The sequence below is a fragment of the Pseudophryne corroboree genome, chromosome 2, assembly GCF_028390025.1.
Source record: "Pseudophryne corroboree isolate aPseCor3 chromosome 2, aPseCor3.hap2, whole genome shotgun sequence".
Lineage (NCBI taxonomy): Eukaryota > Metazoa > Chordata > Amphibia > Anura > Myobatrachidae > Pseudophryne > Pseudophryne corroboree.
In genome coordinates, this window is record NC_086445.1 from 633,967,597 (window position 1) to 633,982,524 (window position 14,928).

A 14,928-nucleotide genomic window follows, 5' to 3' on the forward strand; every position below is an offset into this window, starting at 1 on the left:
ACCCAGTTAACAGTATGATAACAACTGAGCCTCTCAACAGATGGCTCAACAATAACCCTTTAATTAAGCAATAACTATATACAAGTATTGCAGACAATCCGCACTTGGGATGGGCGCCCAGCATCCACTACGGACTACGAGAAATAGAATTACCGGTGAGTAAATTCTTATTTTCTCTGACGTCCTAAGTGGATGCTGGGACTCCGTAAGGACCATGGGGATTATACCAAAGCTCCAAAACGGGCGGGAGAGTGCGGATGACTCTGCAGCACCGAATGGGCAAACTCTAGGTCCACCTCAGCCAGGGTGTCAAACTTGTAGAATTTAGCAAACGTGTTTGACCCCGACAAAGTAGCTGCTCGGCAAAGTTGTAGAGCCGAGACCCCTCGGGCAGCCGCCCAAGAAGAGCCCACCTTCCTCGTGGAATGGGCTTTCACTGATTTAGGATGCGGCAGTCCAGCCGCAGAATGTGCAAGCTGAATCGTACTACAGATCCAGCGAGCAATAGTCTGCTTTGAAGCAGGTGCACCCAACTTGTTGGGCGCATACAGGATAAATAGCGAGTCAGTCTTTCTGACTCCAGCTGTCCTGGAAACATATATTTTCAGGGCCCTGACTACGTCCAACAACTTGGAAGCCTCCAAGTCTTTTGTAGCCGCAGGCACCACGATAGGTTGGTTCAGATGAAACGCTGATACCACTTTAGGGAGAAACTGGGGACGAGTCCTCAATTCTGCCCTATCCATATGAAAAATCAGATAAGGGCTTTTACATGACAAAGCCGCCAATTCTGATACACGCCTGGCCGAAGCCAAGGCCAACAACATGACCACTTTCCACGTGAGATATTTCAAATCCACGGTTTTAAGTGGCTCAAACCAATGTGACTTTAGGAAATCCAACACCACGTTGAGATCCCAAGCTGCCACTGGAGGCACAAAAGGAGGCTGAATATGCAGCACTCCCTTAACAAAAGTTTGAACTTCAGGTAGTGAAGCCAATTCTCTCTGGAAGAAAATCGAAAGAGCCGAAATCTGGACCTTAATGGAACCCAATTTTAGGCCCATAGTCACCCCTGACTGTAGAAAGTGCAGGAAACGGCCCAGCTGAAATTCTTCCGTTGGGGCCTTCCTGGCCTCACACCACGCAACATATTTTCGCCATATGCGGTGATAATGGTTTGCGGTTACTTCTTTCCTAGCTTTAATCAGCGTAGGAATGACTTCCTCCGGAATGCCCTTTTTCTTCAGGATCCGGTGTTCAACCGCCATGCCGTCAAACGCAGCCGTGGTAAGTCTTGGAACAGACAGGGCCCCTGCTGCAGCAGGTCCTGTCTGAGCGGCAGAGGCCATGGGTCCTCTGAAATCATTTCTTGAAGTTCCGGGTACCAAGCTCTTCTTGGCCAATCCGGAACAATGAGTATAGTTCTTACTCCTCTTCTCATTATCCTCAGTACCTTTGGTATGAGAGGAAGAGGAGGGAACACATAAACCGACCGGTACACCCACGGTGTCACTAGAGCGTCCACAGCTATGCCTGCGGGTCTCTTGACCTGGAGCAATACTTTTCTAGCTTTTTGTTTAGGCGGGACGCCATCATGTCCACCTGTGGTCTTTCCCAACAGTTTACAATCAGTTGAAAGACTTCTGGATGAAGTCCCCACTCTCCCGGGTGGAGGTCGTGCCTGCTGAGGAAGTCTGCTTCCCAGTTGTCCACTCCCGGAATGAACACTGCTGACAGTGCTAACACGTGATTTTCCGCCCATCGGAGAATCCTTGTGGCTTCTGCCATCGCCGTCCTGCTTCTCGTGCCGCCCTATCGGTTCACATGGGCGACCGCCGTGATGTTGTCTGACTGGATCAGTACCGGCTGGTTTTGAAGCAGGGGTTTTGCCTGACTTAAGGCATTGTAAATGGCCCTTAGCTCCAGAATATTTATGTGCAGGGAAGTCTCCTGACTTGACCATAGTCCTTGGAAGTTTCTTCCCTGTGTGACTGCTCCCCAGCCTCGAAGGCTGGCATCCGTGGTCACCAGGACCCAGTCCTGTATGCCGAATCTGCGGCCCTCTTGAAGATGAGCACTCTGCAGCCACCACAGCAGAGACACCCTTGTCCTTGGAGACAGGGTTATCAGACGATGCATCTGAAGATGCGATTCGGACCACTTGTCCAACAGGTCCCAATGAAATGTTCTTGCATGAAACCTGCCGAATGGAATCGCTTCGTAGGAAGCTACCATTTTTCCCAGGATCCGCGTGCAGTGATGCACCGACACCTGTTTTGGTTTTAGGAGGCCTCTGACTAGAGATGACAGCTCCTTGGCCTTCTCCTCCGGGAGAAACACTTTTCTCTGTTCTGTGTCCAGAACCATCCCCAGGAACAGTAGACGTGTCGTAGGGACCAGCTGTGACTTTGGAATATTTAGAATCCAGCCGTGCCGTGCACTTCCCGAGATAGTGCTACTCCGACCAACAACTGCTCTCTGGACCCCGCCTTTATCAGGAGATCGTCCAAGTACCGGATAATTAAAACTCTCTTCTTTCGAAGGAGTATCATCATTTCGGCCATTACCTTGGTAAAGACCATCGGAGCCGTGGATAGACAGAACGGCAACGTCTGGAATTGGTAATGACAATCCTGTACCACAAATCTGAGGTACTCCTGGTGAGGATGGTAAATGGGGACATGCAGGTAAGCATCCTTGATGTCCAGTGATACCATGTAATCTCCCTCGTCCAGGCTTGCAATAACCGCCCTGAGCGATCCCATCTTGAACTTGAATTTTTTTATATATGTGTTCAAGGATTTCAAATTTAAAATGGGTCTCACCGAACCGTCCGGTTTCGGTACCACAAACATTGTGGAATAGTAACCCCTTCCTTGTTGAAGTAGGGGCACCTTTACTATCACTTGTTGTGAATACAGCTTGTGAATTGCCTGTAACACTGCCTCCCTGCCTGAGGGAGTGGTTGGCAAGGCAGATTTGAGGAAACGGCGGGGGGGAGACGTCTCGAATTCCAGCTTGTACCCATGAGATACTACTTGAAGGATCCAGGGATCCACCCATGAGCGAGCCCACTGATTGCTGAAAAATTTGAGACAGGCCCACACCGTACCTGGCTCCGCCTGTGAAGCCCCAGCGTCATGCTGTGGACTTAGAGGAAGCGGGGGAGGACTTTTGCTCCTGGGAACTGGCTGTTTGCTGCAGCTTCTTTCCCCTACCTCTGCCTCTGGGCAGAAAAGACGCGCCTTTAACCCGCTTGCCCCTATTGGGCCGAAAGGACTGTACCTGATAATACGGTGCTTTCTTTGGTTGTGAGGGAACATGGGGTAAAAATGTAGACTTCCCAGCTGTTGCTGTGGAAACGAGGTCCGAGAGACCATCCCTGAACAACTCCTCACCCTTATAAGGCAGAACGTCCATGTGTCTTTTGGAATCTGCATCTCCTGTCCACTGCCGAGTCCATAACCCTCTCCTGGCAGAAATGGACATTGCACTAATTTTGGATGCCAGCCGGCAAATATCCCTCTGTGCATCCCTCATGTATAAAAGTGCGTCTTTTATATGCTCTACGTTTAGCAATATAGTGTCCCTGTCTAGGGTATCTATATTTTCTGACAGGGAATCTGACCACGCAGCAGCAGCACTGCACATCCAGGCTGAAGCAATAGCCGGTCTCAGTATAACACCTGTGTGTGTATATATAGATTTCAGGATAGCCTCCTGCTTTCTATCAGCAGATTCCTTCAGGGCGGCCGTATCCGGAGACGGTAGTGCCACCTTCTTTGACAAGCGTGTGAGCGCTTTATCCACCCTAGGGGATGTTTCCCAGCGTGACCTATCCTCTGGCGGGAAAGGGTACGCCATTAGTAACCTCTTAGAAATTACCAGCTTTTTATCAGGGGAAGCCCACGCTTCTTCACACACTTCATTTAACTCTTCAGATGGAGGAAAAGCTACTGGTAGTTTTTTCTCTCCAAACATAATACCCTTTTTTGTGGTACCGGGGGTAACATCAGAAATGTGCAACACATTTTTCATTGCCTCAATCATGTAACGTGTGGCCCTACTGGAAGTTACATTAGTCTCATCGTCGTCGACACTGGAGTCAGTATCCGTGTCGACATCTGTGTCTGTCATCTGAGGTAGCGGGCGTTTTAGAGCCCCTGATGACTTTTGAGACGCCTGGGCAGGCACAGGCTGAGAAGCCGGCTGTCCCACATTAGGTATGCCGTCAAACCTTTTATGCAAGGAGTCGACACTGTCGCGTAATTTCTTCCACAGCACCATCCACTCAGGTGTCGACCCCGCAGGGGGTGACATCACATTTACAGGCATTTGCTCCGCCTCCACATAAGCCTCCTCATCAAACATGTCGACACAGCCGTACCGACACACCGCAAACACACAGGGAATGCTCTGACAGAGGACAGGACCCCACAAAGCCCTTTGGGGAGACAGAGAGAGAGTATGCCAGCACACACCAGAGCGCTATATAACACAGGGATCCCACTATAATTGAGTGTTTTCCCTTATAACTGCTTTTTTATATATCATATATATATATCTATACTGCGCCTAAATTTAGTGCCCCCCCTCTCTTTTTTACCCTTCTGTAGTGTTCAGACTGCAGGGGAGAGCCAGGGAGCTTCCTGCCAGCGGAGCTGTGAGGGAAAAATGGCGCCAGAGTGCTGAGAGAGATGGCCCCGCCCCTTTTTCGGCTGACTTTCTCCTGCTTTTTCTGTAATACTGGCAGGGGTAATTTTACATCTATATAGCCTCTAGGACTATATATGATGTAGATTTGCCAGCCAAGGTGTCATATATTGCCCTCAGGGCGCCCCCCCCCCAGCGCCCTGCACCCATCAGTGACCGGAGTGTGAGGTGTACATGAGGAGCAATGGCGCACAGCTGCAGTGCTGTGCGCTACCTTGGTGAAGACCGAAGTCTTCTGCCGCCGATTTTCCGGACCTCTTCGTTGCTTCTGGCTCTGTAAGGGGGACGGTGGCGCGGCTCCGGGAACGAACACCAAGGTCGGGTCCTGCGGTCGATCCCTCTGGAGCTAATGGTGTCCAGTAGCCTAAGAAGCCCAAACTACCACCTGTTAGGTAGGTTCGCTTCTTCTCCCCTTAGTCCCTCGCTGCAGTGAGTCTGTTGCCAGCAGATCTCACTGTAAAATAAAAAACCTAAATATACTTTCTTTCTAGGAGCTCAGGAGAGCCCCTAGTGTGCATCCAGCTCAGCCGGGCACAAGATTCTAACTGAAGTCTGGAGGAGGGTTATAGTGGGAGGAGCCAGTGCACACCAGTTAGACCTAAAGTTTTCTTTATAGTTGTGCCCAGTCTCCTGCGGAGCCGCTATTCCCCATGGTCCTTACGGAGTCCCAGCATCCACTTAGGACGTCAGAGAAACTACCCTGGATCTAGTAATTACTAATAATGTGGACATTATATCAAACACTAAAGTTGGGGAGACTTTGGGTAACAGTGATCACTATATGATCACATTCGACATCAGTTTCAGGAAACATAGCTACAGGGGTTCCACCAAAACTTTTAACTTTAGGAAGGCTAATTTCAGTATGCTTAGATGTGCACTTAAGGACAGAGTGGGAGGTTCTGTTTAATAACAAGAACATTTCGGAAATGTGGGATGTTTTAAAAGGGTTGCTGGATAGCAATATTCATAACTTTATTCCCATGGGCAGTAAACGCAGGAGTATTAAACTCAAACCGATGTGGCTTAACAAGAAGGTTAAGGCAGAAATGGATAAAAAAAAAAAAGCGGGCTTTCAAAGCATTTAAATCTAATGGAAAGGAGGAGTCTTTCAAGTATTAGAAGGAGTGTAATAAGAAAAGCAAAAAAGCAATAAGAGCAGCTAAAATGGAAAATGAAAAGCAAATCGCTATAGAGAGTAAAACCAATCCTAAAAAGTTTTTTTAAATACATAAACGGTAAAAGGTTAAAAAAGGAGAATATAGGTCCATTAAAAGATGAATTGGGAGAATTGATAAATGATGATGAAATAAATTATTTTCATCAGTATTCACCAGTGAAGAACTGATGGTGGGAGTAGAGCATAACAATTGTGACAGTAATGATTCATGGTTAGAAAGTTGTTTAAGCGAAGAAGTAGTCCGGGAGAGACTAAGCAAAATTAAGATTAATAAATCACCTGGTCCTGATGGACTTCACCCGAGGGTTCTTATGGAGCTTAGTTCACAACTAGCACGACCCCTATACTTGATTTTCAATAGTTCAATTAGATCAGGCATGGTACCGAAGGATTGGCGTATAGCTGAGGTAGTGCCATTATTTAAAAAGGGATCCAAAAATCTTCCGGGAAACTACAGACCAGTTAGTTTAACATCTATAGTGGGGAAAATATTGGAAGGAATTCTAAGGGACGTAATACAGGAGTATCTACAGTCCGCTAGGATTATTAGCAAGAACCAGCATGGGTTTGTGAGGGACAGGTCATGTCAGACTAACTTAATTAGCTTCTACGAGGAAGTGAGCAATAATCTTGATCAAGGAAAAGCAGTGGATGTGGTCTTCCTAGATTTTGCAAAAGCCTTCGATACAGTTCCTCACAGTAGACTGATGATCAAATTAAAGGAGCTTGGCCTAGGAAAAACTAATTGCAAATGGATAAGTAGCTGGTTGGAGAGCAGGGTACAGCAGAGTAGTGGTCAACGGGAAGTCATCAACCTGGTCCCCAGTAGTCAGCGGAATACCACAAGGGTCCGTACTCGGACCACTACTGTTCAACATATTTATCAATGACCTAGAAATAGGCCTGGAAAGCACAGTGTCAATCTTTGCAGATGATACAAAACTGTGTAAGGTAATTAATTCAGAATTGGATGTGGAGTCCTTGCAGAATGATCTATCTAAACTTGAACTCTGGGCGTCTAAATGGAAAATGAGGTTCAATACAAACAAATGCAAGGTTATGCATTTTGGGACTAAAAACAAACTTGCATCCTACATATTAAATGGGGAACGCCTAGTGGAAACAGAGTTGGAAAAAGATTTGGGGGTATTCATTGATAATAGGCTGAATAACCGTACATAATGTCAAAACGCAGTAAAGAATGCAAGTAAGGTGCTAGCGTGCATAAAAAGGGGAATTGAGACAAGGGACTCGGATGTAATCATGCCGCTGTATAAGGCATTGGTACGTCGGCACCTGGAATATTGTGTTCCGTTTTGGGCACCACTGTGTAAAAAAAGACATCAGTGAACTCGAAAGTGTTCAAAGGTGAGCTACTAAATTGATTAAAGGTCTAGAACAGGCCTGGCTAACCTGTGGCTCTCCAGATGTAGTGAAACTACACATCCCAGCATGCCCTGCCACAGTTTTAGCATTCCCTAATAGCAAAACTGTGCTAAGGCATGATGGGACTTGTAGTTTTACAACAGCTGGAGAGCCACAGGTTGGCCAGGCCTGGTCTAGAAGGACTGGACTATAAGGAAAGACTTACTAGGCTGAATATGTAAACACTAGAAAAGAGGCGCCTAAGAGGAGATATTATTAATATCTTCAAATATGTAAAGGGACATCACAAAGAATTGTCAGAGGAATTATTCATTAAAAGAACACAGTTTAGGACACGTGGGCACTCTCTGCGAATGGAGGAGAGAAAGTTCCGAACGCAACGGAGGAAAGGGTTCTTCACTGTTAGGGCAATCAGGATGTGTAACTCCCTGCCAGGGAAGGTGGTAATGGCGGACTCTGTAATTGGATTTAAAAAAGGAATGGATAAATTTCTGAATGAAAAAGCTATCCTAGGTTATAATACTTAAAATATCAACGTGGTTAATCCAGGGGTAACATGAGTTATAGTAACTAACCAGTCATAAAACATTATTTAGCAAGTATGTAGAATCATCACAACTTAAAACAGGTTGAACACGATGGGCAATTTGCCTCTATTCAACCTCAAATACTATGTTACTATAAACAATATAAATATCAGAGGCGCCATGGGACACCCCTGTCTCCTTCAATTGCAAATTTAAAATTAAGAAAATAAACCATTGCTTAAGACTTGCACCATAGGAAAAGAATAATAGGATTTTAATACCTACCAGTAAATCCTTTTCTCTTAGTCCGTATAGGATGCTGGGGATGCTTCAAGAACCATGGGGTATAGATGTGACCCGCAGGAGACAAGGGCACTTTAAGACTTTAAATGGATGTGAACTGGCCCCTCCCTCTATGCCCCTCCTCCAGACTCCAGTTATAGGAACTGTGCCCAGGGAGACTGACATTTCGAGGAAAAGGATTTATTTAATTTTGAAACTAAGGTGAGATACATACCAGCTCACACCTCAAACACGCCGTACAACATGGCATTCAACAACAACGCATGCAACAGCATGAATAACATCAGCCACAGACTGACTGTACTGAACTCAACAGGAGTGTAACCATAACCAACTGCAGATACAGCCCGCACTGGGACGGGCGCCCAGCATCCTCTACGGACTAAGAGAAAAGGATTTACCGGTAGGTATTAAAATCCTACTTTCTCATATGTCCTAGAGCAGGCATGTCCAAATGCGGCCCTCCAGCTATTGTGAAACATCATATCCCAGCATGCCCTGACACAGTTTTGCTGTCAGAGAATGCTAAAGCTGTGTCAGGGCATGCTGGGATGTGTAATTTCACAACACCTGGAGGGCCACAGCTGTCCTAGAGGATGCTGGGGATGCTTCAAGAACCATGGGGTTTATACCAAAGCTCTAGAGCGGGCGGGAGAGTGCGGATGACTCTGCAACACTGATTGACCAAACAAGAGGTCCTCCTCAGCCAGGGTATCAAACTTGTAAAACTTCGCAAAGGTGTTTGAACCCGACCAAGTAGCAGCTCGGCACAGCTGTAATGCCGAGACCCCTCGGGCAGCCGCCCAGGAAGAGCCCACTTTTCTGGTAGAATAAGCTTTCACCGATTTCGGAAACGGCAATCATGCCGTAGAATGAGCCTGCTGAATCGTATTACAGATCCAGCGCGCAATAGTCTGCTTTGAAGCAGGAGCCCCAATCTTGTTGGGAGCCCACAGGACAAACAGAACCTCTGTTTTCCTAATCTGAGCCGTTCTGGCGAAATAGATTTTTAAAACTCTGACCACATCGAGAGACTTCGATTCCGCCAAGACGTCAGTAGCCACTGGCACCACAATAGGCTGGTTTACGTGAAATGATGAAACCAATTTTGGCAGAAATTGCTGATGAATTCTCAACTCCGCTCTATTAGCATGGAAGATTAAATTGTGAGACAAAGCCGCCAACTCAGATACCCGCCTTGCGGATGCCAAGGTCAACAACATGACTACTTTCCAAGTAAGGAATTTTGACTCAACCTTACGTAAAGGTTCAAACCAATGAGATTGCAGGAACTGCAATACCACATTAAGATCCCACGGTGCCACAGGAGGCACAAATGGAGGTTGGATGTGCAGCACGCCTTTCACGAAGGTCTGTACTGCTGGGAGGCCAATTCTTTCTGAAAGAAGATTGATAAGACTGAAATCTGTACTTTAATAGAGCCTAACTTTAGGCCCGCATCCACACCTGCTTGCAAAAAATGGAGTAAACGCCCCAGCTGAAATTCTTCCATAGGAGCCTTCTTGGATTCACACCAAGACACGTATTTTCTCCAAATACGGTGGTAATGCTTTGCCATTACTTCTTTTCTAGCCTGAAGAAGTGTGGGAATGACTTCACTGGGAATACCCTTTCGGGCTAGGATTTGGCATTCAACCGCCATGCCGTCAAACGCAGCCGCGGTAAGTCTTGATACACGCACGGTCCTTGTTGTAACAGGTCCTCCCATAGAGGAAGAGGCCAGGGATCTTCTATGAGCAACTCCTGAAGATCTGGATACCAGGCCCTCTTTGGCCAGTCTGGAACAATGAGTATCGCCTGAACCCTTGTTCTTCTTATAATCTTTATCACCTTTGGAATGAGTGGAAGTGGAGGGAACACAGACTGACAAATACCCACGGTGTCACTAGGGCATCCACCGCTATTGCTTGAGGGTCCCTCGACCTGGAACAATATCTCTGAAGTTTCTTGTTGAGGCGAGACGCTATCATGTCTATTTGAGGAATTCCCCAAGGACTTGATACTTCTGCAAAGACCTCTTGATGAAGACCCCACTCTCCTGGATGGAGATCGTGTCTGCTGAGGAAGTCTGCTTCCCAGTTGTCCACTCCTGGAATGAAGAGCGCTTGCATGTCTCTCCGCCCAGCGAAGAACTTTTGTGGCCTCGGCCATCGCCGCTCTGCTCTTTGTTCCGCCCTGGCGGTTTATGTACGCCACTGCTGTTATGTTGTCTGACTGAATCAAGACGGGCAGACCGCGAAGATGTTCCGCTTGCAGAATGCCGTTGTAATTGGCCCTTAATTCCAGAATGTTTATGTGCAGACAAGCTTCCTGGCTTGACCATTTTCCCTGAAAGTTTCTCCCCTGTGTGACTGCTCCCCAGCCTCAGAGACTTGCATCTGTGGTCACCAGGATCCCATCCTCAATCCCGAACCTGCGTCCCTCCAGAAGGTGAGAACAGGAGGGAGATCCTGGTCCTGGAAGATAGGATTATTTTCCGGTGCATGTCCAGGTGAGACCCGGACCACTTGTCCAACAAGTCCCACTGAAACACCCTGGCATGGAACCTGCCATACTGAATGGCCTCGTAGGCCACCACCATCTTCCCCAGCACCCGAGTGCATTGAAGAATCAACACTCTTGCCAGTTTCAGAATCTGTTTTACCATGTTCTGTATTTCCAGAGCCTTTACCACTGGAAGAAAAACTCTGTAATTCTGTATCCAGAATCATACCCAGGAACGATAGCCGTGTAGTCGGAACCAACTGTGATTTCGGCAAGTTTAGGAGCCAACCATGATGTTGCAGAATCGTCAGTGAGAGCGCAACGTTTTTCAGCAATTGCTCCTTGGATCTCACCTTTATGAGGAGATCGTCCAAGTACGGGATAATTGCGATTCCCTGCATGAGCAGGAGAACCATCATTTCTGCCATAACCTTAGTGAAAATCCTCGGAGCCGTGGACAGACCAAACGGCAACGTAGGAAATTAGTAATGACAATCCTGAAGAGCAAACCTCAGGTATGCCTGATGCAGAGGATATATGGGAACGTGTAAGTGGGCATCCTTTATGTCGAACAACACCATAAAATCCCCCTCCTACAGACTGGAGATCACTGCTCGGAGAGATTCCATCTTGAATTTGAATTTTTTTAGAAAGAAATTGAGGGATTTTAGGTTCAGAATTGGTCTGACTGAGCCATCCGGCTTCGGGACCACGAACAGACTAGAATAAAAACCCTCCCCCTGTTGTGACGGGGTTACTGTGACAATAACTTGATTTTGACACAGCTTTAGTATTGCCGCGCATACTACCTCCCTTTCTGGAAGAGAAGCTAACAAGGCCGATTTGAAAAATCGGTGAGGGGGCATGTCTTAAAACTCTAATTTGTACCCTTGGGTTACTATTTCTAATATCCAAGTATCCACGTCCGAGTGCACCCAGACCTGACTGAAGAGTTTGAGACGTGCCCCCTCCGGTGCGGACTCCCACAGAGGAGCCCCAGCGTCATGCGGTGGATTTGGTAGAAGCCGGAGAGGACTTCTACTCTTGGGAACGTGCCACAGCCTGTGGCCTTTTTCCCTTTCCTCTTGCAGCAAGGAAGGAGGACCCAGGTCCTTTTTTGTATTTATTGGGCCGAAAGGACTGCATCTGATAGTGGGGCGTTTTCGTTTGTTGCGCAGGAACATAAGGTAAAAATGACGACTTATCTGCGGTAGCCGTAGATACCAGGTCAGTTAGGCCGTCACCAAACAAGACACTACCGTTAAACGGTAGAGACTCCATAGTCTTCTTAGAGTCAGCATCAGCATTCCATTAATGAATCCACAATGCCCTCCTAGCCGAGACTGCCATGGCATTGGCCCTTGATCCCAAAAGTCCAATATCCCTTGCAGCTTCTTTTAAATATGCTGCAGCGTCCCTGATATGAACCAGTGTCAAAAGCATGCTATCCCTGTCCAGGATATCTACCTCACATGACAAGTTATCTGCCCACTTTTCAAAAGCGCTACTCACCCATGCCGAAGCCACGGCAGGCCTGAGTAGCGAACCTGTAGTGACATAAATGGATTTTAGTGTATTTTCCTGCTTACGATCCGCAGGATCCTTTAGGGCTGCCGTGTCAGGAGACGGAAGAGCCACCTTTTTGGACAGACTCGATAGAGCTTTGTCCACAGTGGGGGTTGACTCCCACTTTTCCCTGTCCCCAGAGGGAAACGGATATGCCACCGAAATTCTTTGGGAACCTGTACCTTCTTGTCAGGATTTTCCCAAGCCTTTTCAAAAAGAGCGTTAAGTTCATGAGAGGGAGGAAACGTTACCTCAGGTTTTTTTCCTTTAAACATATAGACCCTTGTATCAGGAACAGCAGGGTCCTCTGTGATATGCAATACTTCTTTGATCGCCAAAATCATGTACTGAATGCTCTTAGCCAGTTTAGGATTTAATCTGGCATCACTATAGTCCGTGTCGGTATCTGCAATCTGGGTAAATGCACGTTTCTGTGACCCCGAAGGGGTCTGAGTTTGACACAATGCATCCTCCATGGATTTCCTCCATGTCTGGTTCTTAGACTCAGATTTATCTAATCTCTTAGTCAACCGAGCCACATTTGCATTCAAAACACTCAACATATTTACCCACTCAGCAGTCGGCGGTGCCGACATGGTCACTCCCACAGTCTTTTCTGTCCCCACTCCAGCCTCCTCCTGGGAAGAGCACTCAGCCTCAGACATGTCGACACACGCGTACCGACACCCACAACCATACTGGGGTTATAGGAGACAGACCCACAGCAAGGCCTGTTAGAGAAACACAGAGGGAGTTCTGCCAGCTCACAACCCAGCGCCTGTCCCAGTTCTGAAGCGAGTAATATACTGCCCAGACCTGTCAGCGCTTTTAATTTCAACAAAATAGCACCAAATCTCTTGTGCCCCCCCGTTTTGCACCCTGTTACTTGTACAGTAGTGTGGGAGGCCAGGCTCCGCGTCTCTGCAGCTTCTGTGAAGAGAAAATGGCGCTTAATTTCACATATTTATACTGGCGGGGGTCTGTATTTAGTGCCCAGGCACTGTATACACTCTTGCCAGTCGCTATTTGAGGATTTATGCTGCCCAGCCCCCCCCGTAGTGCCGATATGTATGTGGGAGCATGGCGCGCAGCGCGGTACCTCAAAAGCCATCTTCTGCCGTCACTGAACTCTTCTGATCTTCTTCTACTCACCCGGCTTCTGGTTCTGCAAGGGGGTTGACGGCGCGGCTCCGGGAACGAGCATCTAGGCGTACCTAGCAATCAGACCCTCTGGAGCTAATGGTGTCCAGTAGCCTAAGAAGCAGAGCCTTTGAACTCAGAGAGGTAGGTTTGCTTCTCTCCCCTCTGTCCCACGATGCAGGGAGCCTGTTGCCAGCAGGTCTCCCTGAAAATAATAAACCTAACAAGAGTCTTTTTTCTGAGAAACTCTGGAGAGCTCCTCAGTGTGCATCCAGTCTCACTGGGCACAGAATCTAAGTGGAGTCTGGAGAAGGGGCATAGAGGGAGGGGCCAGTTCACACCCATTTAAAAGTCTTAAAGTGCCCATGTCTCCTGCGGATCCAGTCTATACCCCATGGTTCTTGAAGCATCCCCAGCATCCTCTAGGACGTATGAGAAATAGAGCCCTAATAGATTTCATAACCCTTCCTGAAAACCCAAATTGTGACAGACTATAAAACATGAATTCCCAATTAAGTCTCCACTTAACTTTACAAATCCAATTCACGCTTCTCACAAAACCCTCACCGATTCCAATACCTGACCTGATCTCCCTTTACATTCCCAGACGCCAACTTTGCTCCAAAAATAAATGCCATCTCTCTTGCCAACTGGTTACTTCCTACCTCCAACATTTTAACCATGGTGCTCCCTATCTCTGGAATTCTCTACCTCTCCCTATCAGACTCTCCACCTCTATACAAACGTCAAACATGCTCAAGACACACTTCTTCATCAAACCCAGCCATCTCTCATCCTAACTCTGTTACATGCTCACTTATACTACTTCTGTGTCCTTGTCTGTCTCTCCACTTCAGAATGTAAGCTCTCATGATCAGGGCCCTCTTCCATCATGTGCCATTCCCTTTCTTAATACCATTTCCTACTCCATACCCAGTTCTACGGCACATAACCCTCGATTTCTGCTGCCCTAATGATTATTTCAGTGTCCTGTACCTTGATGCAACATTGTTTATATACCATATACTTGTCCTACATTGATCTCGTACTGTAAGTCATTTCTTGTTTATATCATTTGTTAATGTACTCTTAGGTACCGCAGAACCTTTGTGGTGCCAATAAATAAATAACAATGGCCTACAAAGTTCTCATTTTCATTATTTTAACAAACAGTCCAAAGTGAAACTGTCTGCAGCAGATTATCCCAAAATATAAACTTTGGGATTTATTAACAACCATATGAACAATTTGAGATATTTTTTTTTTTTTCATTTAAAAAAACTTGTCGTTTTGAAAAAAATCTAAATTCTGATTTTTAAAACTTTCCATTTGTATTGAAACATACTGCTGTGTTATTTATCATATGAAATTCCATAAAAAGAGGTTTAAAATTAGATTTTGCCCAAGTCTCTGGGTCAATTAGGTGAGCTGCAAATGCAATTTTATAAAATATTAATAGCACATTTTTAGTAAACAAATTGCAGCTATAAAAGGTATATAACGTTAAAACCAGTGTGCATATCAGCCTAATATTTTGAAGTTCTCTTCACCCCCAAGGCATCAATTAATATACCACATTTCATTACAATCTGAAATGGTCAGTTT

General features: G+C 46.6%; 1 protein-coding gene across 6 annotated transcripts in view; it reads right to left on the reverse strand.

Annotated features, from left to right (window-relative positions):
* ANKS1A (ankyrin repeat and sterile alpha motif domain containing 1A) overlaps positions 1-14,928 on the reverse strand; it is a 599,988-nt gene that overhangs the window by 306,241 nt on the left and 278,819 nt on the right. The window lies entirely within an intron of this gene.